The sequence below is a fragment of the Seriola aureovittata genome, chromosome 14, assembly GCF_021018895.1.
Source record: "Seriola aureovittata isolate HTS-2021-v1 ecotype China chromosome 14, ASM2101889v1, whole genome shotgun sequence".
NCBI lineage: Eukaryota > Metazoa > Chordata > Actinopteri > Carangiformes > Carangidae > Seriola > Seriola aureovittata.
In genome coordinates this window covers 10051146-10078794 of record NC_079377.1, presented here as the reverse complement: position 1 = coordinate 10078794, position 27649 = coordinate 10051146, and the positions used below count along the sequence as shown (strand labels likewise).

At 39.7% G+C, this 27649-nt stretch overlaps 1 long non-coding RNA gene across 3 annotated transcripts; it reads right to left on the bottom strand.

The window, feature by feature from the left end:
• Window positions 1-27649, bottom strand: LOC130181022 (uncharacterized). Of its 3 annotated transcripts, none has more exons than XR_008829508.1 (4): window positions 27173-27649; window positions 16244-16313; window positions 15163-15324; window positions 1-225 (listed from the first exon to the last, which is right to left on the bottom strand). It is a non-coding gene; the product is annotated as an uncharacterized LOC130181022 (long non-coding RNA). The 3 variants fall into 3 exon arrangements; XR_008829507.1 differs by lacking the exon at window positions 1-225 and adding an exon at window positions 10521-12605; XR_008829509.1 differs by lacking the exons at window positions 1-225; window positions 27173-27649 and adding exons at window positions 10521-12605; window positions 17485-17614.

Sequence of the window (27649 nt, the reverse complement as noted above, 5' to 3'; positions counted from 1 at the left end):
ATTGCAAACTGAACATGTTGAGAGATGAGCTGATGGAACCAGAGGCTCTTGTTGGAGTTATGGCAGATGGACGAAGTTGGGAGTGGCGGAGCGGAGCAGGTAAGTTCAACAGGTAAGTTGAAGCTGAGCAGGCAATGGAGCTTGTGGCAGGCGGCGAAGCGAGCGAGGGAACAGAGCTGGACGTGGCAGGTAACTGAAGCAGGCAGGGGCGATGAACCCGAGGCACTGGCAAACACAGAGTTAGGATACAGATGAGCAAGAGGAAGCAAACTGACAGGAAACTTGACCACATAAGCGTCGGTATACCCGCATAGGTGACTGAGCAATATGGCGGAGACTGGAGGGGTTGAAATACTGCAGCAGCTTGTAGTTAATGGGATGATGAGACGCAGGTGTTTAAGTACCAGGCACATAACCACACTCAGACACACACACATACACACACACACACACAGGCAGGGAGAGAAACAAACTGGGGATACATAACCATGCAAGGAAGGGAGAATGGAGGAGAAAACAGGGAACAAAGGGAGAGCGGGAGAACTATATGCTATGTTGGGATTGGAAGTGTTGACTGAAAGTGAATCCATAGTACAGTAAGTGACTGTCATCATCTGTGTCATCATAACATTTTAGCGTTAATTTTAGCATTTCCCAATCAATCATATCTAGACAGGAAATACTTCAACAAACTTCTGGATCATTGCACATGTATTCTCCCAAATCCTGGCACTGCACTGCAGACCCATAATGCTGCAGCTTGTAGTCCAGCGAAGAAGCCAGAAGAGCCCCCCCCCCCCCCCCCCCCCCCCCATCATCATCACTGGTCATGGCTTTAAAGTTATGAGCAGTTCAACCAAGGAGTCTTTTTTTTTTCTTTTCTACTCACACTGTTTCATTTGAAGGATTTGTAGAGGTGAAAGTAATCAGTAGCCTATTCCTGGAGAAAGAACACAACAGCCTTTTTGGAAACTGTGAAATAAATGCCAACATCAGCATGCTAATATACTGACAACGCCAATGCTAATGTGCTGCTGTTTAGCAGGTACTGTTTACCATGTTCACAATATAGCATGTTAAGATTTAATGCTAAGTACTAAGTGCTAATGAACACCAAACACATCTTTGTGTTTGTATGTGTGGCACTTACTGTAGCCAACAAATAAGTATTGAGTTTAAGTAATGAATTCCTATCCCACAGTCATCTGAATCTATCACAGAAACAAAGTTTCTGCAGACGCTCAGAGGAGATATTAGCCTGTGAAAGCAGGAACATCTGTATCTCCTCCATATGTGCTGATGCAACCATTTTGCTAATCTGCTTACACTTTAGAAAAACGACTCTGATTGTGGAGTCTGCCCAGATATTTACAGGAGGAGGAGCATCTCTGTGTAGTAAAGTTTTTTGAGATTTTTGTCACTTGAACTCTGAACTGTCTCAGCACATTATCCGACAGGGAACTGTGCACTCTCCCTTAAGAGCAGCGCATTAATTTAGCTGCCCTTCCATATGAGATATTAGTAATAAAATCCATTTATGCTTGTGTTTGCTGATCAAAAGGCTTTGGCTTTGGGTGGGACCACAGCTGCTTTTGCCAAGTAGTGAACAAACAGAGGAATTAGAGGAATAAGAAAGGAGATCAGAATAGCAGGATATTACTTTACTCTGAATAAATAGCAGGTTTTAATCTGAAAGGCCTTCAGCAGCTTCTCAATCTTTTCAGCAAAGTGAAATCCGGTGCACATATGCGATGACTCAGCTGCTGCTGCCTCAGCTTGTACCTGCAACCACTTTTAAGACACTGTGACAAGTCCTATGAGTGTTTTACTGAATGGCTCGATATCTTTGAATGCACAGGCTACATTCGCTATCCCACAACCTCCTCAGTGTGAATTTTGTGTCTTGGTCCAGCATGACATCTCATCTTTTTTTTCTCTCTCTCTCTCTCTCTCTCTCTCCCTCCTCAGCTGTAAAATGATTTCAGCCTCTATTGTCCTCTTGACTGTTTTGCTGTCTATCTGTCAAGGAGACAACTTCCTCCCTGAGACACTGTCATTGGTAATCATGGCCTGAGATAAACTCTGCTGGAACAGCTGGAGCCAGCCTCCAACATCCAGCACCAAGGTCAAGCTCTAAAAGACACGTAAGAGAAATGGGCCACTTGAGGAAAACAGACATAACAAGTTGAGCGTTCATGTGCCAGTATCTGCCCCCCCCCCCCCCCCCCATTCAGGTTTTAATTTTGCTACTTTAAAACATGTCATTGTCTTTATTATGTAACCTTTGACAAACTTTATTTTAATGTCAAATTTCCTGCTCATCCGTCCCTCCACATCTCTGTTAGCTGTGTTGTAACGGTTTTAAGCTTCAGGTGAACAACTGTAATCAGTTTTATGCCAGCGTCTGTGATGGAAGATATTTGGCTCAGGACTGAGTCAAAGACTGTGCTTTACTGTGCTGTGCTGGGCGGCACTTAGAGCTGGGAGCTGTAATTTTGCCTCCAGCTGACAGATAAAGTGAGCAGGTAGTAAATAATAAGAAGCACTAGAAGACCTTGGAGGTGGCCTCTGAACTAAATTAATGTCCCTTCTTCTGAATTTAAATTACACTGTAATCCACAACTGCTTTTTCAAATCACAGAAATATGCTTTCAGTGCTGCTGTACTCCACGACTGAAACACAACTAGTAGGCCGGTGGTCACCGCCGGGCTGCCCACTTTCCACAACAGGAAACAAGGCAAGAAATAAGATACTCCATCACAGATTTTGATTCATTGGAAGGACTCTCGGTAGTATTAAATATTTACGGGATGAGGCTTTCTATCAATAACTACAAAAATGTCTCTGCCATCAGTCTTTGTCATTTATCAGACGAGTGCTCACTTTCACTTTGGAGAAATGAGGAACTTGGGCATATAGATTTCTATCTGAAATCAGTAGGAGAGAAGTAGAAATCAATAGCTGGGTTTGTTTCCGGCAACATTTAGAATAACGAGTGAGTGGCACCAGACAGACGTCCAGCTGGAAGACAGACAGAGACAAAATACGGAAATAATCTGTCTCCTTCCGTTTATGGGTTTCTGTCCCCTTCACTTCAAACATGCTCACTAAACAAAACATTTTAGACCTTTTCCCCTGGGACTCATACTGGAGGAAACTAGCTATTCATTTAATTTCCCGGGAATGTGATACAACCAGCATATCAGCAGAAACTCTGTCCTGTTTTAACTCTTTCTTCAATACTGAGACTATTCATCAAATCCACACATCATTTTTAATTCACTTTTTATGAGTATATTTCTAAATTTAGACTAAATGCACAAATTCTTTGAAACATGAGCATGAAATTTAATTATAGACCTAGAAAATAAAAAGCTCGGAAAAATGGAGAAGACAAAAACACCTTCCGCTGAGGAAGACCATGAGTAAGTGGCCCTTTAGTTTGAGTATTTTGTCAAACTACAATTTCTGAGGTCAATAATGAACGTTCACACTCAACTTTTAAGTGAACGCAGATGAGAAGCCCTAAATTTGAATCTTGTGAAGAAGTCCATGACATGTGGTTGAAAGTTCCAGAAAGCTAGTAAGTGGACCAGAGTTAAAGGGCCACTCCACCGATTTTATTTTCCACATTGTGGGCAGTTTAGTTATTATGAAGAGGACTGTTCAGCCTGTGAGAAAAATTGTATAATGTCATCTGTCGCTCTTTCTGAGAAGTGTGAGAAAATAACCCTGATTACGTCATAGTTTTAAAGTTTAATCCATGGTTCAACGTATAAATGAGTCAATCTAAAAATAACTGGTCTATCTAAACATCTTGTTATCGGTTGGCAAACAATGTCAGTAGTTGACAGATCTCACGAGAGTATGGCACTGAGACAGAGGCAGGTCTCCAATAAAGTTAATTTTCTACTGATCTGTTGATCTGAAAAATGTCATTTTGATGTCAGAATGTTCTGAAGACGTGTGGCTTGTGAAAACTGGGTCCAATATTTATTTCGGTGACTATGTGGCGAAAGAATCTGCGATAATCGGTGATCTCGTTCACTTCGCCCATTGAAATGAATACACTCAGACCTGCTTCCGTTCTCCTAAAGGGGCGGGGAGGTGGAGAAACTCACGTCACACAGATACAGGAAATAAAAGGAAACGAAATTCTCTATTGTCTCTGGTGTTACCAAACAAAAAGGGTGGAGTATGAAAGATGTGTGTGTTCACTAGGCAGCAATGGTGTAATGAAAGACACTATCGAGGTGCATTATGGGAAGTGTGGGATTGTAGTGTAGGATTCTGTGTTTTGAGCCCCCCAACTTTATGAAATGCAGAAATCGTTGGAGTAACCATTTCTATATATTTTTTAAACTATTAAAAACATCTTCTCGTCACTCTGTACAATTAATATCTTAAGTGTATCATTTTCTGCACTTATCTCCACACCCCCTCCTACGCCTGGTATGAATTTAAAATGGAATATGCCCGCTATAATGGCTTTTACCTGGATTCACCTTGTAATTGTAGAGCATGAACAGATGGTGTCTTTAATATTTTGTATTCAGTTTATGTCTGAATTTAAATGAGGGTAAATGGCCTAGGAACAAGCTAACATGCAATGACATGGATTCATGATAACACTTACCCAAACCAATAATATAACCTGCTGGCGTAAATCATGAACAGCATTTATGGTTATTTCAGTTCTTTCTTTCTTTCTTTCTTTTTTTTAAAGGCTGTGGTCATGAGAAAACTGGAGGAAAAAACTGACATTTTTATATATATTTTTTGGCCTTGAGATGTTCTGAACAGGGGCTGCTGTCATGAGCAGTCCTGGCCTTTGATGCCTGATGATACAAAAGACAGTGGCATGTAATGGGGTTGCAGCGGTGTTATCATGCAAAACAGGTAGGTCAAAGTAGGGTGAGTGTGGCAGAGAAAGCATTTCAAATGGCCCACGGGGGGACAGCGAGAGGACAGTTGATGTTAGCGTCCCAAGCCACCTGCTGCCTGCCGTGCAGCGAGGAGTCCAGCGAATCCCTCCTCTAATGAAATTTGACATACTGGAGATGACAGGTGCCATGACAGCGCTCTGCCAGGATACAGTGGAAGGGGAGGGGAACATGAATTCTTATAAGTTCCCACACCTGTGCACCCCTGCTCCACTGTTCCAAGGTGAGGGAGAGTGTGTGATGGAAGTGCGGGTGATTTCGAAGTCGGCAGGTGATACATCATTCAGCAGTGGGTCCGCAGAGGTATACTCTCAGCAGAATAATGACAGGTGTGATGACAGTCGCACATCTGAATAATCGTGTGGCATTAATGTATGAATGTTGAATGGACCTTGACCTGATGTAGTTTATACCTTGTAGATTGAGGTTAAAATGTTCCTCTAGACAACAGAGCGGCAGAAAATTGGCAGCGTTGTGTGTGTGCGTGTGTTTGCATGTGCTGGCAGAAGTGTACGCATGTGTGTCTAATTTGAATGATGTTTCTGTTTTTACATGTTTTCAATTGTGTCGTCAAGTCTACCCTAATTAATTCGCAGTTGGAGTCTGTCTCAGTGAATCATTTATCTCTGCTCTCATTTCACTCACAGATGTGCACCTCAGTTGCTATCTTGGAATTGTCACTGTGTGCAACTCGTGGGCATGACAGCTTTGACATTTCATTTGATTTTGTTATCCATCTTTCTCACGTTCTTGCGGTTAGCCTGTTAATTAGCATCAGCTCTATACAAATGAATTCCAAAAGTAAAGTTCTTTAAGTTCAGGCTTGATTTGAAATGTTTGCTTCCAAGGGATGTCTTGAACATTTACAGACTTATTAATGAGTTGCTACAGTAGACTCCATGGAGTTGCATTGTGGCTACAATTAGTTTATTTGTTCAATTAGGGAATTATGATCAGAAGTGAGCAGAATGATGGCTCTATGGCCCTCAAAACAGGCCACCAGCCGTTGAAGACACAAAAAGTTAACAAGAGGTGGTTGCTTGATGCACTCAGCTGCACAGAGCCTCCACGAAGAGCACCGGCTTGTGTGCAGCAGTAGCAAACAGAAGCCTGAAAAACTCTTTCATCGTTTGCAGTCAATGAGAAACTTTAACTGGGATGAATGGGATGTCTCAGTGCTCTGTATCCAGCTCTCATAATATATCCATGAGCTGCACAGCTGCTTAACATCTACTGAAGCGCCAGCATGAGAGCACTGGGATCTCAACAATGAAAATTAGACTTTCCGCATGCCATTATTGAAACTGTCTTAAAATTAAAATTCATGCATTCACAGCATGAAGTGAGTAGAAGTGACAGCCTTCAGTGACTTGAAATGCAAACAAGTGAGACAAGTGAGACCATGAATCTGGGCCAACTCTGGCATATGATTCTGGCTATTATACTGTCAGATACCATAACATTCAGTTTCCTCACATGGCACACTCATTTGAATGACTGATGGGGGACATTATCTGAAAGTACAAATGCAAAAATAAGGACTTTTTTCAGGTAACATTCCACCAGCAATGGTATTTTTCAAAATGCCGTTTCTGATGGGAAGACTATTTGATTCGTTTTTCCCAAGAAAAAGTAGTAGTAAAGAATAGTTTTTCAAGTTATAATATGTGTAGAAGTCTTTTTTGTGTGTTTTTTTGTTTCACCAACATTCAAAATCCTAACCTTGAATGCCCTTCATTGTTTGTTTCAAATAATGTCTCTTCTTCACCCATGCATGCTTAAGGATCATGTTAGTGTGTTTTTGTTTTTTTTTTGCATTTTTTATCCTGCTTACTTTTTACGTGAAATCTCTGCTGCAGGCTGCTGTTTGCTTCTAGAGCTGACTGCTGTTGTACTGTGGTGTATTCATGAGCCATGGGAATGACTTGAGAGTCACATGCTGGAAAGCAGTTTTTATAGGAAGAAATTAGAGAAAATTTACTGGATGTAAGAGCATTGTTAATGGCGCCAAAACATTACAACAACACATATAACAATCAGATATTTTTGCTAATTGTTAACACAGTCACAGGTAGATTTTGTCCTCTGGATGCCTATCATAGTCTGGCACTCAGGTCAGGTGATGAATTGCAAAGTTTCCACAGTTCAGGCTTTGGTATTTTTAAAAAGTGTTAGCTTGTAGGAGGTGAGACATACTGTATTTCTTAAATTACATTATCATACATTTACTCTTATCATTGGTGGAAAGCAACACCCTGTGCTGTGCTGCAGATCAACAGTTTTCTGATGCCTGTCTACAGCTTGTTTCCTTCAGACAGAAAGTATAAAATATGAAGTATTATCACATTGATAAAAAAAGCTCACTAAAGAGTTTTTTTTAAAGACTGAGCTAGATGTATATGTTCGCACCGAATACACAAACCCTACAGGGAGCTGAGCCATCATTGAACGGCACTGCTGATCTCTCTGTGACCTACCACTTCAGTACACTATTCTATATATATATATATATATATATATATATATATATATATATATAATATATATATATATATATATTTATTTTTTTTTATTTTTTTTTACATTCAGGCTCCTTGGGCATCCTCTCTGTTTTTGGGTGTTGATGTGTAGGCCAGTGTATTTGGTAACCATAGTTACATGACGACATCAGAGCCACACTCAATCTTCATGATGTGTTTATAATGAGAGTATAGATATTCTGTAAAGTATCTCCATGCAGAGCGTGGTCAGCTGCCAAGGTCCTAGCATACACGCATGTGAGCATGATGAAGTGCATGAATGCATGAAATAACACATGCAATAGCTATGTTAAATAACAATATAAAATAATTCAATAATCATCAACTTACACTAATGTTCTAATGAATTTGTCACAATTAACAGTAAGTCCTCAAGTTATTCTTCCATGATGTGATTAGTGACATACTGGCAAGTTCATTTGTGACTCCAGCGGCCGCAGAAGATCAATGGTGCCTCTTTTAATGTCTGTCCCTTGTTTCCTATTCCAGCGCAGAAACATCGAAAACTAAAACCATTCTTCCCCATCTTAACACTGTTTTCGCTCCAGCTGCAGAAATTGCTTCATGCATAATACATCAACTTTTAGTTATTTATTCATTACAACTGTTAGCATTGTTACAGATACATACTTTTTATGCAGTCCTCAGCCTCTGGTTCCTTTTTCTATGCCATTGCTCTATGACACCAGTTTACTTGAACTTCACTTTTTCTTTTTTTTTTCCTCCTATGACATGTTGATTTATCTATTTCAATTTAGACACCAAGTTTTCTGTCTGATGAATCATGCATGGTGTTTTTTCTCGCTGGGGTGAAATAAACCTGTTAATAACATGGTAGGAAGCACGCAGTCGAACTGAAAACACCGGATTCAGAGCTAGTGGTGTGGCTATAGGGTTGGCTAGGTCCGTCAGTGGAGTGGTCCACTACTTTTGTCCAGACTGAAATATCTCTACAACTATTGGATGGATTGCCATGAAATTGAGGTCAGATACCCATGGTGTCCAGAGGATGAATCCTCTTCTGGGATCCCTTTACTTTTGCTCTACTGCCACCAATAGGTTGAAATTTCCAATCATCCAATGGAATATCTCAACATCGATTAGACTGATTGGCACCAAATTTTGTGTTTTCCGCTGCCAGAAAAATGACAGGTTATCATACTCCCTTTGCATTTGTTGATATAACTGAGTAGAGGTAGCATGGTGAGTTGGTAATTGTAGCTATTACAATGAGCAAATACTGAAAATATCTAAATTTGGAATATTTATTTCCTTGATGTTAACGCTATGGATAGATTTTGACCTGATCACTGAATAATCCTGTCTCTACTTATCTCATTTGGACACGTTTCACTTGGAACCATGGAACTTGCTGTGAGCACCATGTGTCACTGTTTCACATGCTTTCTGGGAATTTTTACAAATGTGAATGAAGTCACTCATCGAATTGTGGTCCAAGAAGTCACACTTTTAGTGAGTAAAGGAATGACCGTGTTGAAACCAAAATAAAGCAAACATCCTGAAGTTTCGCACATCGTAAAATGTGTCAGATTAGAGTTGTTCCTCTGCTCACCTCCTAGTGCTTTAATCATCTCCGCAGCTTGCTGTTAACCACCCTCTTGAGATGCTCTCTGCAGCTCTCATGTCTCCAACCTTATCAAATTATTGAGTGGCTCAACACTTCCTGCTGCCCCTGCTTAAATTCAACTTTGGTGTCATTCAAAGCTGCTAATGGTGCTCTTTCCATCACGTGGTCCAGCCTCTGTTTTCACACCCTTCTCATAAATCTCTTTTCCGCTCCTCTAATATGCATTTATCAAAAAAATAAAAATAAAAAATAAAAAACTCCCCTTTAGGCTGTTTTTTCTTTCTAGACTTTTTCTCACAGGAATATCGTTACAAAGATTTCACTGATGTTACTGATCATCATTGATGCAGCTGAAGTTTGAAGGTGACTCCTCACGAGCTCAGACGGGGTATGCCTGTTAAAAAAAAAACGTCGGCACTCCTCCAAAGAGGAAACACTGCTCTAAGTCAAAAGCTTTGTTTCTGTATTTACCCCTCTGACTGCCAGACAGAGTAAATATTTTATTTTGACAATTTTCTAATTCTCTTCTCCACAATAGCAAGCTGTTATTGCAGCATATTTTTTTGCTGCTACAAGCAATTATGGCTAAAGGGCTCCACAAGCTGGGCTTAGTGAACTATTGTTAGAAGCATCAATCCCTTCAAGAATATGAGATTTAATGCGTGAGAGGTGAGACTTTTCATTCCACTCTACAGCGATGAAGCTTTGTCCAATGTATTTGTTTGGGGCTAAGGTATTGTATTTGCTGCCATGACAATTTATTCCTGGCCAACCTCATTTATATTGTCCCAAAGATAACATGTTTAACCACACAATGCTCTATTGCATTCTTTTTTCCATACATTTGCAGCTATGAGTAGGTTTTTCTTTTTTTCTTTTCCACAAATATGTGCATTTAAGAGAAACAATGCTTGGATCGTGGCCTCTATTTATTTTATAATTACCTATTGTCGTGCTGGCAAAAGTTCAGAATTTCTGGTAACACATGAGGTTCCAAAAGAACCTACCGTGTTAAAAATCTACAGGACCTCAGTGTTTCCTCTGCAGGACAAAGAAAAAAAAAACTGCTGTGTGTTTCCAAAAGCGCGGCAGATCATACTTTGTTCATGTCAGCATCCTCTGCCAGTGTGGATGCAATTGCTTTGACCATATACTATAGCATCTCAATCCACCCAGAGCCTCTTCAGACAGTTATGACCATATATGATATCAGATTTGAAATGATAGTGCTATTGGCAAAATGAATTCCTGTCATCTCCTGGGATCCCACTGAAACATGTCAGCGCTGAGTCTTGGGGGAACAGCCCCAGACTCTTTTTCTTCTCTTCAAACAGCAGTTGAACACTTTTTTCTTTCTTCCACATGTTGCTTGTATCTATCATCTGGCCAAGGAGACTATGTATGATAGTAATTTACCCAAAAAGAGGTAACACAAGGTACTTGGGACTAATATGCGGTTTCTGACCCCCCCAGGCCGTGCTGTGGCCATGAGTATATACTGTATCAATGGCCATTGTCCTCACTATGCCAACCACTGGTCTGACTCTTTTTGCCCCAGGAGGTTTAGGGTTAAGATTACAGTTTTTCGACACAACACTGCTGCTTAAAGTGCCTACAGGTACAGTGTGGAACTGCTTCATTTTGTTCAGGTCCTGGGGGAAAACCTTGGGTATCGGGCTCCTCAATGTTAAGAACCAGACCAGTTAGGATCTGGCCTGGCAGTCATGGTCCATATAAAACTGAAAGATACAAGGGCACCCTGCTGCTTGAGACCTCCGCTGCAAAAAATAATCCTGGAGGGAGAGATTTGGTGAGTCCAGAAATCTCAGTGTCTTACATGAAGCGCTTATCCAGTAGTACTTATTTTGAGATGACAAGTGTTGATTGGAGGGTTGGTGGTACATTAACAGGGTGGATATGGCTCTAGGGCCACTGAGTGTTACATAAATTTTGCATAAACACCAGCACAGTGTTGATTTTAACACTCCGAGTTAATTAACAATGATGTTGAGCGATATGGAAGTCAAGGGTGAAAAGGTTTTTTTTTTGTTTGTTTGTTTTCTTTTCTTTCCTTTTTTTTTTTTTTTGTCCTGGCAGGTTTACATGATTTGAAAGATTTAGTAACTTAAAAAAAAAAAAAAAACTTCATTATGCACAATGTGGAGATTTGCCTTTGGTTTCACCATAAGAAATGGCATTAAAAAAACAACCTAAAATACAACTCGCAGTACATAAATCTACTCCATACACCATATCTCATTAACCTACCGTGCAAAAAACTACAGTAAAGTCAGGAGCGCCATCCTGTTTCATTTATTACCTTGACAGCATTTGGGACAAAGGATTTCTTGTGGATATTTCTATTAGCCATCAGTGACCTTACGTCTCCCTGAGGATAAAAGTTCATATCCACTGTACAGCGGATGAGACGGCTCATTAATAATTCTGTCAGCTTTACTTCTTAAGAGTTCATCATACATACTACTTAGCTGCTTTTGTGGCTTTCCTAAGATTTCAGAGGCCATGTTCATTATTTTCTGCAGCTTGTTTCTCCTCTCAATGTTCAGGCTACTGTATCACACATCATGGCCAAAAAGATAGAATGCTTTCCACTAGGCCGTTATGCACACAGCATTTTTGGCTCACTGCAAAACAACTTCTGAAACTTTTTTTTTTTCTTTTTAAAGCACATTGACTTCCAGGTTTCTCAATTTTTTTTTTCTTCAGAGTTGAAATGGGGTCCTACTGCTGAGGGGATTTTACACCCATGTGGTATGCGCCCTAACCACTCGGCCATCGGGTCGCCCCAGGTGTCTCAATTTTAATGCAACAATAGAGCCAGTGCATGACGGTACAGTCGAATAACCTGCAGTTTAGTTCTCTAAGTGATTTTATGTGTGTGAGTATTCCATTGGTTCATTCACTTATTATTTCTTTCATTGTTATACCTTCTTATTTCTTCTCAGGGTCACAGAGTTTGGGAACTGACAATACCCCAGGAATGCTTTGACAGGAGCAGCCACAAAGAACCCTGGAGTGGTTACTTGTCCAGTTTTTTATTTATTTTTTATTTTATTATAATACATTTTTTTACAGTGAACTGTAGCATGGAAAAGCAAGTTGTGGGAATTGCATTTCATTGAAGCAGTTAAAACGTGTTAATAAATCCCTATGTATGCAAATATAGTCCATCCAAGATTTGAAAAAATCCAATGGTATTTTGATTAAAGCAGTTATCATTTTCCGTTCTATTCAGTGAATCTCTTCTGGACTCAAATGTAGACTCGAGACTCAGAGACAGTTTGAACACTTGACAGGAATTGTTTACTGTCGAACTAAGCAGGAGAGGAGATTGGACTGGGGCATTGAGGCAGCAGAGGAGTAGGGCAGGCAGCAGAGAGATAAACCGGACCAGGGGAGTCAGGCTGCTAAAGGCAGCGACAAAGTGCAGTGGGCTGGAGTAGTTGTAGGCAGCAGGGAGAGGCGGTGTACAGGGAAGGAAGTCCAGTCTTACAGCAGAGTGCCGGGTGAGGCTGAAACACATGGAGGCAGGCGGTGACGAACCACAAAGGTGAACAGACAATCTGGCAAAGAGATGTGCGAAGAGCCGGGGTAGATATACTGCAGCAGCTTGTTAGGGTAACGAGGTGATCAGACACAGGTGTGTAGGAGAATTGGCGGGAGCCAGAAACCAGGAAGGCACAAGCGGCACATCCACACACACACACACTAACACATGCTGTGTCTCTTGAGTCACTCACATGTATGCACAGTATACTCACTGGTGTAGTGCGTGAATTTCAACAGGTTAGTATTGTCCCAAAGCAAACACTGCGCCGGAAATGACGATCGCAACAGGTGACCGAAATTGTCGCCCACCTGCCAGGCGACACGGAAATTAGGCCGCCATCATCATCACCACCTCCTTCTGCGGTCGCCATTTTCACAAGTTTGAATATACGTTGGTGGTGCCCCATCTTCCACTACACAGCCAAGATGGCGACTGCTAAGGGTGAGAAGTGTCCATCGTTTTACACTCAATTCTTTGACCGTTTTAAGTGCACCATCCGGGTACTTGTCGATGTGAAGGCACTTACTGTGTGCACTCACAATAGCAAGTGTGAGTATGGAAAGAATTGAGACACAGCGAGAGACAGATGAACCGAGGACAAACAGGAAACACCAGGAAAGGGAACACAGTGGAAACACAAGGGAGCGAGGGGAAGACAGAGCAGAACCTTAAGAGCTTCAAACACTGTCACAGCTTTTGAAAACATCTCCCTTGATATGAGACTTGATCATCTTTTCATTTTATAGATCTTACTGTTGAGAATTTCTACCTGGGAAAAGCTGCATGTCCTCACAAGATCCAGAGGTAGACTCTTTAAAGGGCAGTGACATTTCAAAGTAATAAATACAACTAACCGCCACTTGATGATTTTTGTTTTGCAAGTTATTATTAGAATTCATGTGAATGTGTTGGGTCAGGTGTGAGAAGAGGAAGGAGTTTGTGAGCATATTCATTTCTGTGCTTCTATGTACATTATGCATGTAAATGTGCTTGTAAGTGTGTATGCATATTTCGATGGCACTCAGCAGCATCATAGAGACATATGAATTTTTACACTGTAATGACTCTTCCTTACTGTTTTGACACTATGTATGGGGAAAGCTGTTCATTAAGGATCTTCCTGTATGCAAACTCGCCAGCATACGAAAACGTTATATATATTGCTCACCATATTCTCATATATATTGCAGGCAGAGCTGTGAGACGCAAATAGATGTAACTTTCATAGACTCAAATTAAACTCAGCAAAGCCACTGCAGACCATGAAAGCATGATTTCCATTCCTTAATCTGCAACGTTTGTGACTATTTAAGGTCATGCATATTTATAAGAGTGAAAGCCCCAAAGTAATAAGAATGCCTTGCGTTTCCTTGCATTTATCTTGTTACTGTCATTTTTACAATAAATGCCAATCTGCTCACAAAGAGGCAGCTGAACAACCACCCATGTTCCATTCACTTGCATGCATTTCAATTCAAAAACGCTAAGTAATGGGGAATAAGTCTACAATATTCTGATACAATGAACAGGCAGAATCAGAGAGGTCACTTGTGCCGAGATTGATGGCACTTAATAGGAACCAATAAAATGACATGATTAGGGAATAAATGAATCGATGGTTTAAATAGGAGTTTGATCTTAAATTGTATATAATTTGAAAGATCAGAGCATATTGACTGAGAGAGTACATAGATTTTAAAGGAGGTGCTGTTCCTCCAACACTGTTTACCTTCTCGATTGTCAAGGGGCCAGTTTTCGCCTTCTCTTCAAGTGATTGATCAAGAAACGTCTTTGACAGTTTGATGGGAGCTTGAGTGATGAGCACCCTTGAGTGTATCCCACCTGTCAGGGTGGAATGAATTGTCCATCCCATCAAAGATCACCTTTGATCTTGCAGGTGGAGATAGTGGAAAGGCACATGCAGAGGATTCAGGCGGAAAAGCATCAAATGATGTTACAAAAGAGAAAAAAATAATGATAAACTGTGACTTCTACACCGTTTCCAGTCAGTCTCATTCTATGGAATTGCTCGCTCTTCCGAGTCGTTTCACACGTCGAGTTTATGCGTTACGGTTTAAAGGTCGTTTATGAGATTCTCACGATAAGTTTATAATTGGACACCTTGACAAAATGACCGTGTGACTGACACAAGCTACAATCAAACCCTTTCGCTATCGCAAGTAAACAAGCCTTTGTGCAAATGTGTCAATTTCTAAACCAATCAGAAGTGAGCACGACTTCTTCAACCTTCAAGTGATGATCTGTAAATATACAAGCAAACAGACTAAGAGGTGTAATCTGTCATGGGAATTTAAGTTGCCAGGCAGACTTAAACATGTTTATCCCAAAAACAAACGTTTCTTCTCATTGCAGAACTCCTCTCACCCTCGCTGCTTGCTAACAACAAACACAGTGTTTGGATGATAGATAAGCGCTTCATGGCACTGCTTGAAAGAGAGGCAACAATGCATCCTGGTGGTATGGTGGGAAAAAAGAAAAAAAAAAAAAAACACACTCACCCACTGCTGCAGGGACCTGGAGTTCAGCCTCTGGTCTAAAACAATAGACATGGTGGGAGGCCAGCGAGGGATCAGATCCCAGTCAGTGCTAGCATCTCTCACCCTCCCAGTGAGAGTTTCTGTTGTGGCAGTTCAGGCCAATGGACATTGTTATCACAGGCGCTGAGGAAATAGAGGAAATATTGAGCCAAAGTGGTGTCTGGGAGGAAAAAGAGAGCACTATCACAACCTCATAGCTGACTGCAGGACAGGCTCTTTGTCAACTGTGCTGCAGAAACTTGTTAGTGTAACATCACACAGAGAAACGGGCTATTGCAAGTGCAAGAATCAATGACTCTTTTTTTTTTTTTTTTTTTTTTTTAAGAGAAGATTAAAGTTTTTATTGGCTAAATCAACTAAATGGCCCAATTTATTGCACAGTCGTTGTCTTGCTTGTTTGTGTGGTTTAGCTTTGAGTGCTGTCGATTTTGATGAGTCAGAGTGAGAGAGTCTACACCTGTTTGTCTTTTGGTGAAACAGTTAAACCTCTGTTTGTTGCCACTTTTGGACCATCAACAACCACAGCCTGGAGACACTGAAGAACCTGTCATTCTTATATCAGCATGTTAACATATTAGCATTAGTACCTTAGCATGCTAAAATAAGCTATTCTCAGTTTCTCCATAATCCATTTGATTAAGTAAGAACTTTGAATTTTTTTCTCTGGTGCCACCCTCAGCCCAAACTTTCAATTTTTCCCCAGTGGTAATAAGAATCTATGAAGCAAAATAGTGGTTTCATCCTCCAAGCACTTTTGTTTTGAGGTGAGTAACACTTGCACAATCTCCCTGGCAAATCTTAAGTCTCATTCCTGAATAGAGCCACAGATTCACTTCTTCACAGTTAAAATCAGATGTGACTGTCTTTACCATGCATTCCAGCGTAAGGTTTAGCTATTTTTTGATGTTGTTTTAAGAGTTTTTGCTTGTCTTCAGAGAAGTCTTGGGCTGGTCCAGAAACTTGTGTTATTGTGAGCATGTAAAGCCCTTTGAGACACTGAATGTGATTCATGGGCAATACAAATAAATTTGACCTGACTTACTTTGCAATTATCAGAGAATAAAGTAGCGCATCCCTCTGCTCCTTGGAAAGCTTTCAGCCTGCACAGCCATCTAAATATAATATAAAAATACAGCACATTTATTCCTGTTACGCACTTATGCAGAGACCAAATGTGACATTTGCTTTGAAAACCATTCATCACTGTCATTGCATATCACAGTCAATATATGACCTACAAGACTTTTTATTTTTCATGCCAAATTCAACTCATTTGAGACCATTTGTTTTTTGTTTTTTTATGCATTATAAGTAATCTATAGTCATTATTAACCACAGCTATCATTTGTCATAATCTTCTCATTGTCATTCCTGGATCCACTTCATGGTCATAAATCAGGCTATGAGCTGGCTATGAGTTGGAATAATCTATATATATATATATATATATATATATATATAAAAAACATAGACTTGCTCCTAGATGTGTCACAGTGTGCTCCTCAGTTCCCCTCAGCCCCTGGCTCCAGCCCCTCCTCACCTTTATCATGCCATGTTCTGCCCTTCATCTCCTGAGACCCGTCATTCTCCATCCGCCCACCAGATGTCCCCGCACATAAATCAGATTTTAAATTTTCAATTACCTGGGCTTCCCCACCCACTCACACACCTGTTCCCAGTTCCCTCACCACTCCACTCAGTATTTAAACTTTCCGTTGCCACCAGCTCCTTCTCAGATCGGCTGATTATGTCTGCTGTGTGTCTCCCTGTGTACTTGCTCGCTGCATGTAGCATCCTCTTGCCTCCAACTGGCTTCCTGCTTGTTCACCTGTCTGCCTGTAAACCTTATTTCACCCATTAAAGCAATATCACTGCATCAGCCAGGGTCCTCCCTGTCTGTGCTGTTACAAGCAACCTTGATAGGTTAATGTAACAGTTGCCTATATTTAATCAATTTGGAGGTTTAAAAGCCCATAAACTATGTAACAAATAACCCTCATGTCTTATTAATAATATGCCTTTAAATTGCAGTGCAGTGAAAGCTTTTTTTTTTTTACTCTCCACTTTTCACATTTCAGCCTGTGGTGTTCTGTGCATTTTCTAGAGGTTTTGTACAATGTGAATTAGCAATTTTCTTTGCACTTCCCAGAATGCCTTTCAAATACTTGGATTCACCTGGACTTGCTCTATCCAGCTGGGTTTTATGTGTACGTATGAAGAGAGGGCAATATTCATGATTGATGACTTTCCAGGCAATAAAAACGCTAAAGCTGAAAAACCTACCTTGTCTTGTGGCTTCATTGCATTAGAGACTATTACGACTGCAGCTGGTGGAAAAACTGGAACAGTATCTTTTTTCCTCTTCATTGGATCTCTCCATAGTACATGATAGCTGGATTTCTGAGTGTCAGTGAAAAATGGCAATTAGAGAAAAAGAATTTTTGATGCTTACTGACATCAAAACTTGATTTATATTTACTTTTATTTATATACTTTTCATATCTCCATGTGATGAAATGCCGTCTAAATTTATGAAACTACAAACTTGACCCAGAGATGAACTGTGTCTCACAAACACCTTACATTTGAAACTACTTTGGGATGTTTTTTTCCTGAGTTTTTAATGTGTGCCACCATCTAGATAAATATTTTAATTATCCATTGAAATGCTCTATGCTCATAGACCTAAGTCTAGCTCATCTGTCACAGTCAGCTAATGAGTTTACCAAGCAAACAGCTCTGTCGCCACCAACTCCCCAATGCAATGAGGCCACAGGGAGGGCACGACCTCCAGCATCCCTCTTCAGCTTCCATCCTGTCCCCTCTTCAGTCTGGTGGTTCTGACCAGCACTAACGTGAACGTAAAGACTTGCGCTAATGAATGAGCTGTCCAATTATAGATACCACAGTTGCACAGACACCTCCTTTCACTTTCATTTACACACACCGGATTACCCGGATTCCTCTGTTTACCTCCTTCAAGCCCTTCCCAGATAACAGGAGCACACTGCGGCAAGTTTTGCCAATCTGTTTGTTATTAAGAGGAAAAGATACAAAAATAAAAACACTCTCAGATGAAAACTAATTTTCTCAGGTGTTACACACAGGTTGGCTGTGATTTCAAAGATGGCCAATTCTGTTATCAAAAGATGTCAGAACACATCCCACGTATTGTCAGATTCTTCACTCCAAGACATTAAATGTAGATGCTCTTATTTTATTTTTATCTACAGCTGTTGTGTCTGCATCTATGGAGGCTGCTGAATTTTCTTTTATTCTCCGCTCTGACAGTTAAGAAGGCGTCTTGGCTTTATTTCACACCACAGCAGCTTGTGTCTTCATATTTGTCTCAATAACTCCTTTTAAGTACCTGCTGCTATGCGTTGTTTTCCCCTCATTATAGGCAAATTACTGCTCTCTCTTTGTTTAGTATGAAATAGTGAAGCTAATGTAGATCAACAAAACAGCCCGAGGCCCCTACCCACTTGAGCCCGAGTCTGTCTTCCTGTCAATCACATATAATTGGATCAACAACAGAAAGACATGGACAATCTATGAATCATTTTAGGGGAAAATGATAAATCAAATGGACAAACACTCACACACACACACACACACACACACACACACACACACACACACACACACACACACACAGGGATGTCCATATACAGGCACACACTCACAATCAATCATATGCACAACAAAAGATGAAGGTGTACCGCATTTGGAACATACTGTACTACATATACAGTGGATATATGTGAGGGAGGAAATAGACTACAAACCTTCAAAAAAAAAAAAAAACACTTTGCAGTAGCATCCTTATTTATGGCCCTCAAAGCGTGAAGATGCCAATGCAGCACCAGTGTCCATCACTGAAAGCACATAGAAGTCTCAAACTGTTCTCATAACCAGGAAAAAACACTGATTCAGTTCAGAAACCAATCAGTTTTTAGAAAATTATTTTTAAGCTTTTTTTTGCCTTTTAATTTGTTCTACTTGTATTTCTTCATTGTCAGAGGCTGCCCCATTGTATCAAACATCTAGATTTAATGCTGAGTAAAGATTTGATGTGTAAATACAACCAGGAGAGCCTTTGTGCAACCGGTGGTGAATCAGCCCCATGAAACTAATTCAGGCCCGTGAACTGAATGAATTACTGGCAACTGCAAAAGACATTTTTGAAATTGCTTACGATATGTGCAGAGCTCTTCAAGATAAATTCGCAGGGGAAATTGACAAGTGTAGTGTGATATGTCATGCAAAAGCTACTTTTTTTTTTGTTGTTTGTTTTGTTTTGATAGTAAATTAAAGGTGGGAAGTTATATGACAGCAAAGCACAAAAAAGGAGAGAAAGATTTCAAATCAGCCCTGTAGTGGCACTTGAACAAAGGGGAATTACAACCCACTGGTAGCCTGTCAGGTATCTTCACAGCGCTCCAGCATATGTAAATGCTGGAAGTGAAGCAATGTCTGTCATAGCTGTCAAAACATGATTCTGTAGAGACTTCATTCAGCGCAGGAATGCAAAACACACCTTGTTCCGGCACTTTGTTATTGTCATCTACTGTAAATACACTGAAATGCGTCAGGTGGAATAGGCACTTATTCATCATTCGGCTGTAACAAGTCCATCAGCGACATCCTACAAAATACATTCAGTTTTATAACAGAATGTTGCATCAGCAGGTATGGGCTCTATTGCTTTTCTCGCTTTGAAAACACAATTGTGGCGTCTCGAGGCACTGTAATGCTTTAAAGATGCTGTAAAACACAGCCAGATGCTAACCTGTTTTTAGGTACACCCAGCACCATATATCTTCCAGAGCCACATCAAGGAGACATATTCTACCCATAGACTTCATTCCTCTAGGTCTATTTTTAAGTGAAGAGTTTCCATGGTAACCCGAGGTGCAGGTATTGCTTGTTGAAAGTGGTTTTTGAGGTCTAGCCACAGAGTTGGAATTGAATAAAATAAGAAAGAACCAGAAACAACAGCCTTGCCTCCAATTTTTTCTTTTCAGCTGCATAGTCAGTTAGGACATGAATGAGAAGTGTTTGAACCGGTGATCTGTAGGAGACACATGGTAAGGGGAGGTGAGGATACCAAACTGTTGCTTGATAGATGCGAGCTTAGATTTTGCCAGCCGTTGTGAGTTGGAAAGCTTTGTCTCAATTCCACTGTTTACCTTCAGGGCAGCTGGCCCAAATGTTCATTATGGTGTGCACAGACAACTCCACACTCTTAATTTGAAGGGCATTTCAAATTGCTCCAGAGATGTGTGGCGAAAATGAAAAAAGATGCTGTGTTTAAGGCAGAAACAGGAAAATAAAAGATTAATATTCAACCATTGAAGTGCAGAGCAGCCAGTCTTTCTTCTCCATAGCCTTCAGGATGAAAGAAATGATGACTTGGCTGTCAAACAGCGTTTCTTGAGTGCTAGCAGCAACAATGACAGGATGAAATTAATAGTTGTGGGAGTTTTTCAATAATCAAATGAAAAACCCCACGACTCGACTCCATCACAGAATATCCTTCACCGATAGCTGTTTGAGCATCTTTCACTGCTAATATGAAGTCAAATCCATCCACATATGTTCACACATTTCTATATCAAACAGTGGAATATGTAAAATGTACAGTATTTTCTTCATGCAGGCCACTTTCACTGTAACATGGATTTTTTTCATATAAAACAGTATAAAAACTCGATGTTATAATGAAATTATTTCAGCGCTCAAAGGCTATTTTAAGATCTTAAAGAAACATTCCTCACTCTTATATTAAACGATCTGTTAAAGGGGCTATATGTAATTATTTTATTTTCAAATATTCAAAAATTAACTAAGATCACCAACAAAACGTGACGAAATATCAGATTTAACGTTATGTCAGGGACGTCTGTGTAGAGTGTTGCAGAAATATCTACTGAAGTTAGCATGCTAACCAGCTAGCCTCTTCCCATCTCGTAACAGCACATATTGTAAATTTCAAATGTTAAATTCTAATTGTCTCATGATCATGAGATCAAATCTAACACGTTTATGTCAATGTCTCTGTTGATGTAAAACATTAATTTCTAATTTTTAAGTTCAATTTATACCTCACTATTACTGTAAAAATCACAACCTGATGTTATTTATGTGAGTAACATTTGGTTAGGTGTCTCCAGGAAGAGGAAGAAACACCAAACAAACAACAAAACAGACCTTTTCTTGTAGCTTCTTTTGAAACTGTGTTTTAGGTCGCATTTGCCCATTCAACCTGAATTGGAGGATAAATTCTTACCTTTACTATTAGCATTGAGACATTAAGATGGCTTTTAAGTTCTGCTGTGCCACAAAGTTGTGGGATTGGCAGTGACCTGTTAACATTGTTTTCAGAACATCAACACAATTTAGAGGATAAAGCTTCCCTAAGTAAACTAACAAGTAGAAAAGGCAGGATTTGACACACTGACATTTACAAATCCTGAATAGGCTACACTTTTACTGTCAGACTAGGCAGGCAGTCAAGGAAATCTGGTTAAGTGATCTGACACAAAATCTTGCACAAAGTTTGTCTGGCTTTAATATGCCCCTCACTAATAAAAGTCTTCAGAGAATATAAATAATTTATATATTATATTATTCATATTTTCTATTTTTCTGCAAAATTATAATTTTTATTATTTGTAGTTCCAGAGACAAGGTCAAGAATTTTACAAAATGATATAAAAATTACTGATTTTGAAAATGGCAGCTCAAAATTACAACACAAAACAATAAAACTTGCGATATAATCACAGAAAAGTCCCCAAAAACATCATTAAAACTACGCTCCTTTAATTTCTATGGGAAGCCCTGACTCATACATTGAAAAAATAGCTACATACTGATGTTAATGGTCTTTTGTCATTTTCTTTAAAAGTCCATTTATCATTATGGTCAATAATGAGAACTGGACAGACCAACTCCAGATGTGGACATATTTTCCTCTATTATATTTCAAGTGTTCAACTTGGCTACAGGTTTGGACATAAACAGGACAGGCAAATTAAGCAGGGTAACTTCCAAAAGCACCAGTGGTCTGCATAGAGTCAATTGACTGTAATGCAGGCAGACACAGATGAGACGAAAGCAGTTCATCTCTTCGACAATACGTTCATGTTGGAGGTTGTAATGGCCCAGAAATAGAAAAATTCAGTGTAGCTGTAGCTATTACTAATATAAAAGCCCGTCAGGATTTTTTCACGGTAACATGCAAGTGATCCCTCCACAACTGTCATACAGATATTTTGGTTACTGGTCTGGTGAGCTATAAAAGAAGCTTTTACACTGACTTCAAGTGAGGTTTATTCAACATGAGTTATACTACTTTTAAAAATGACTACATTGTTAACCCAGCACACATTGCAGCTTTATATGGTCTCCTATTTAGATCTTTACGCAGTGCTTTCTGAAAGGATACTACTGTAGATCAGTGCTTCTCCAGAAATCTAGTGTACCCTGGCTTTTCACTCCGTTATATTTAGTCAAAGAGCATTATGAGTCATGGCCATTGTTTAGCTTTGTCGTGCCGCTTGTGTTGCTAATCTGGCAAGCTGCAAAATCTCTGCGATTGTCCTGCTGCACTGACTCAGTTTCCAGGTATAGATTTCTAATGTTTTGTTCTTCTCATGGTAATCTTATCTTCCCTCTTCCTCTTCTTTTTTTTCCCCTGCTTGTCTCCGCTACTCCCCACCTACCCCACAAAGGCGGGAGTATTAATCAAAAGAAGTATGTCTCCCCATTCCCTCCTAATAAGTAGAGAATGAATGCATAGCTGCCTCCATCACAAATAGCAATGAGACCTTAGACTCCATTACCACAGGCTTGTTAATTCATGAAGTGGGTTTCTTCTTGTACCCCCCCACCCCACCCCCACCCCCCCTCTCTCAGAGGTCTCTGCTTTCACATGCCCTCTTCCTTTATTCTCCTTGATTCTTGATAGATTTTGTGCCCCTCGCACGTTCACTCCTCTCATTTCATTGTCATATTTGAGGCAGAAGAACATGTTTTCGTTTGGGAGTGCTCCCAGCCCAAACCATGTCCCGCTTCATAATTCAGCAGCATACAGGGTACAAGTTATTTCTGGACACTCAGGAATAACAGAGGAGCAATCATGACACTTTGAAAGCCTTCTGGCTGCTAATGGACGTAAGTAAATGGCATGAGGAGGAAGACTAACATCATTCAGCAACATTTAGTCTTTGAACTTCTCGTTTTATTATATTTTTTTATTTTTATCTGAACAATAGTTTTCCCTAAACTTGAGGTCAGTCTTCTGTTTAAAGTTGGCACAATGTTCCTGCATTTATATAGTTTAACCGGTTACTGTTCTTCCAAATATATAAAACATTTATTTCTTATAGATTTTCACCTGGTATTGACCTTATATTTGTTTTTCGGGTTTTTTTTTTTTTACAGGTTTTGTTCAGGAAGCAAAGATTTGAGAAACAGACATCCCCAAAGCTCTCAAAGAGGATGTGTGCAGAGACAGATTTAGATGCACATGCAACAGTAAACTGAAGCAAATGTTGTTGTCATTATTTCATGTTGAAATGTCAAAAAACTTACTGCAATCTCTCATTTACACCTTGAGAAAAAAATAGTGTGACATGTTGGCAAATATTCTTGCTCACTTTCATCAGTCAGTTCAGAAGATTGATTACACTCTCATATCTGTGCAATAAGTATGAAGCTACCGCTAGCAGCCGGTTAGCTTAGCTTATACATGTTTTAAGGGGAGTTATGTGCTGCATGAGATCAAGTGACGAGTTAGCTTTAGAGGTGCTGGTAGGTGGTTTATCTTTGGTTAGGCTAGCTGTTTCCCCCTGTTTTTAGTTTTTGTGCTAAGCTAATTGGCAGCAGCTTCATATCTGGGAAAAGTATATTTCCCAAAATGTCAAGTTATTCCTTTAAAGGCCACGTCAAAAACTTTTTAACCAATCCTTTTCTTGACCCCTTAAGTAGCTCACATATGTATTGAAGGGTGTTACTTTAACACTGAAAGAGCTTTTTGTTTCATAATATTTTCTTATAAAGAAACGCCATGTCAGTAATCCACAAAGAGGGTGTGGGTAAAGGTTGTTTAATATTCCTTGGATTGTTGAACTGGCTGCTCTTAATACAATTATATCTGCTACCTGCAGCCTGTGGCCATTGCGCCTCAGCCTCCCTGCTGTCACTGACATAGATTGAGGGCTACTGTGATATTTGCAGAGCTCATTTGCACTCTGTGTGGCACATGAAATTGCCATTGACTGCAATCTTGCAAGCTCTCAATGGCCTCACATCGACAGTGCTTGTTAAAACCGCAGTATGAGTAAGTCCTAGGATAGGGACACGCGCCTCAAGGGAGTCCGAGATGGCTAACAAGCACATTAGGTATGGCAACTATGTAGTGCACATTGTTTACGCCCACTCTCAAGGCACACATGCACATGGACGCACACTCACAAACAAGAACGTAGTGAAAAACTGAGGGGAGGCTGGACAGGCGTGAGTAAAATTAGCTTATTAAGCAAAACATTTAACGCGGGCTGCAGCCTGCAGCAGTTAAGGATCGCACAAGTGCCAACAAAAGATCAGGTAGTCAGGATAATGATTGTAAAGTGGTTTTGAGTTAACAATTAACTGTCAGTCGTCGCAATAAGGGCCGTTTGTCTTGTCTGATAGTCTATAACAAAAGAAAATCTTGTTCATACCTTCCCCTCTCCACTTGTATTCCTCTGTGCTCCTCCTCTGCACTCTGGTGCATTGCCAGAAAATCAGATTTCTCACATGGGCAACTTTTCTCCTACTGAGAGATTATTTCAATAAAAAATAAACAGTCTTCCCCCGCAAGGCATGATCACAGGCCAAATGATCCACTCAGAGAATGTGGCTTTAAGAATGAATAATGCATATGTTCACTTATAAATTGTATCTAGCTTACAGGGGGGGGGGGTTATCTGTCCTCCTGCCAATCTGAAATGTGTTAGACCATCAAGAAATTTTTAATAACGCTGTTAAAAGCAGGGGACACAAAATCAACAAAACATAACAGTAAACACAAAAAAGACAAAAGTATTTTCTAAGCTCTGTCCTGCAGGTTTTGTGTTTGTGATTTACTCTGTTTGCTTCTGTGGAGGCTCTTTGGTTAAAAAAAAAAGAAAAGAAATATAAATAGTAAAAGTCTATCTAGAATGAAAATAGGCATGGTATCATAATTTAGTTAAGGCCTAAGTTAATATGTTTTTAGGCAGGAAAGGTAATAATAGCATCCGCCCTGTGTCGATGAAGGATAATAGGTGCATAACATATGAAAGATAATCTAAAATATAAATCAAAGTGTACCCTCTGAGAAGCTAATAATGGACACACATGAGCTACAAAGCAGCCAAAAATACATTAGAAGATTATTCTTTATCCCTGACTCCTGGAACCTGATGTTTTTAATTAATGCCTGTACTCTGTGATATTATACTTGCAACTCGAGTCCTCCCTGTAGGAATTTTATTCATCAACATCTGCCCTGACTCCAGCATTAATTAAATAAACTCCTAAATTATCACTAAGCCAGTTATAGTATCATACAATCAAACCCCAGGTGATGGTGTAGTTTTGTGCTCAGAAGACTTACTCTAATTCCTTACAGTGTTAAAGGATTCCTTTGAGATGCAGCTTTTACTCTTAAACCCACAGAGTGACTGCAGGTGGAATTACATTAACTGTTAACCATGTTTTTTTATTAACCATGTTCTCATGCTCCCGTAACATTTGCAGGTTGCCTTTAAAAATATTGCCTTGGGTAATGGAACTCAAACATTTTGGGTACCAGCCCAGTGAGTCTATTTGGCTGGCACCCCACACTATTTCCATTAATCCCCATTGAAATTTTGGCAGGTGAGGATAATTTGGCACAGTCACAGTCTGAATAGTAACAAGAAGGAGAAAGTGGGAGAACAAATTATTGTCACAAACCATCACAAGGACTCAGGACTGGGATCACTGCACTTGAGTGGCATGTATTCCCCAGTGTAAAAAACTCATTAGTGGAATATTTAGCTGTGAATTCTGTCCAGTTATTATTCATCTAATCATCTTAACATGTCTAATGTCCAGGAATCTACTAACTTGCTCCACATTACAGTGTTTTTTTCAATAACTCGTACAAGAGATTACAATTTAGAGCTGATTAATCAATTAGTTGATCGACAGACAATTACTCAACAATTTTATTATAGTCATTTTTCAAGCAAAAATTCTCTTATGTGAGACTTTGCTGTTGTTGTTTCATCCCACTGTAAATTGATTATATTTCTATTTTGCCTGTTGATCGAACAAAACAACATTTGAAGCTGTTAGCTTGAGTCTAACACTTTATACTGGTCGTCTTTCACATTTTATAATGTAGTCACCTGTAACTATTTCAATCAGGTAAGGGCCCCACGTTTCTCATCCAGTTAAACAAATTTACAATATAGAATACTTGAGGTAAGATTTTTTTCTTCTTCATATACACTTTAAAGTGTGTTGAGTCCATTTAATCACCTCTAAGTTTGTTTACTTAACACTTGTATCTACACAATGAAATAAACTGTTAACCAATGAGCATACTGAAATAAACTTATCACCTTTTGTATTGCTATTGCTATTCTAACCAAAGGAAAATCAGACATCACACTGGGATCACTTTACAGTAAAAACAATGGATGACATTTACTTTTGAACATCTAAGAATAAACAACAGGAAATGAAATACATCTCTAAGTTTTACTTTTCCCCTTTAGTAATTTAACAGTTGTCTAATTCAGTTTTACATCAAACTCAGTGGGCCCACATTCACCAAGCAAACGCACACAAAAGCCGGCATCTCTTAAATAGTAAAATAAATAAATAAATAAAGTCCCTTTTGCAAGCCTGATGTTTCATTAAAAAGAGCAATAAAATAAAAGTGTGGTACCTTCATTAGGAGTTCAGTGGCCAGTCTGCAGCTTTTACCAGTCTCTCTGCCTCCAGTGAAGGTCCAGGTGATTCAACGATGGCGTGGTTTCTCCCCCGGAGTTCACTTAATTTTAAAAGTTGCCTTAGTATCTCATAGCACTCCAGGTTCCCACGTTGGAATCACTGAGCTAGATCCTATAGTATGAGCTGGGTTAGCATTACGGTGGCTAAGAGTCCATTCACTTTGTTAATGAATGCTAACAGAATAGCAGGCTAGCGAGCTAACGTGAACACGTGAAGCTACTACACACACGTAAACAACTCTGGCAGACGAACTTTGGGTAGACATATGTCAAGTTGCTCACGGAAGTAAATATGTAGAAAAAGTGTCTTGGTGAACACCGTCGAGTAGATAATATACGACACAGACTACATACTTATTTGCACAAACTTCACACATATAACGGGTCACGACTTAGTCAGTCAAGGCACAAAC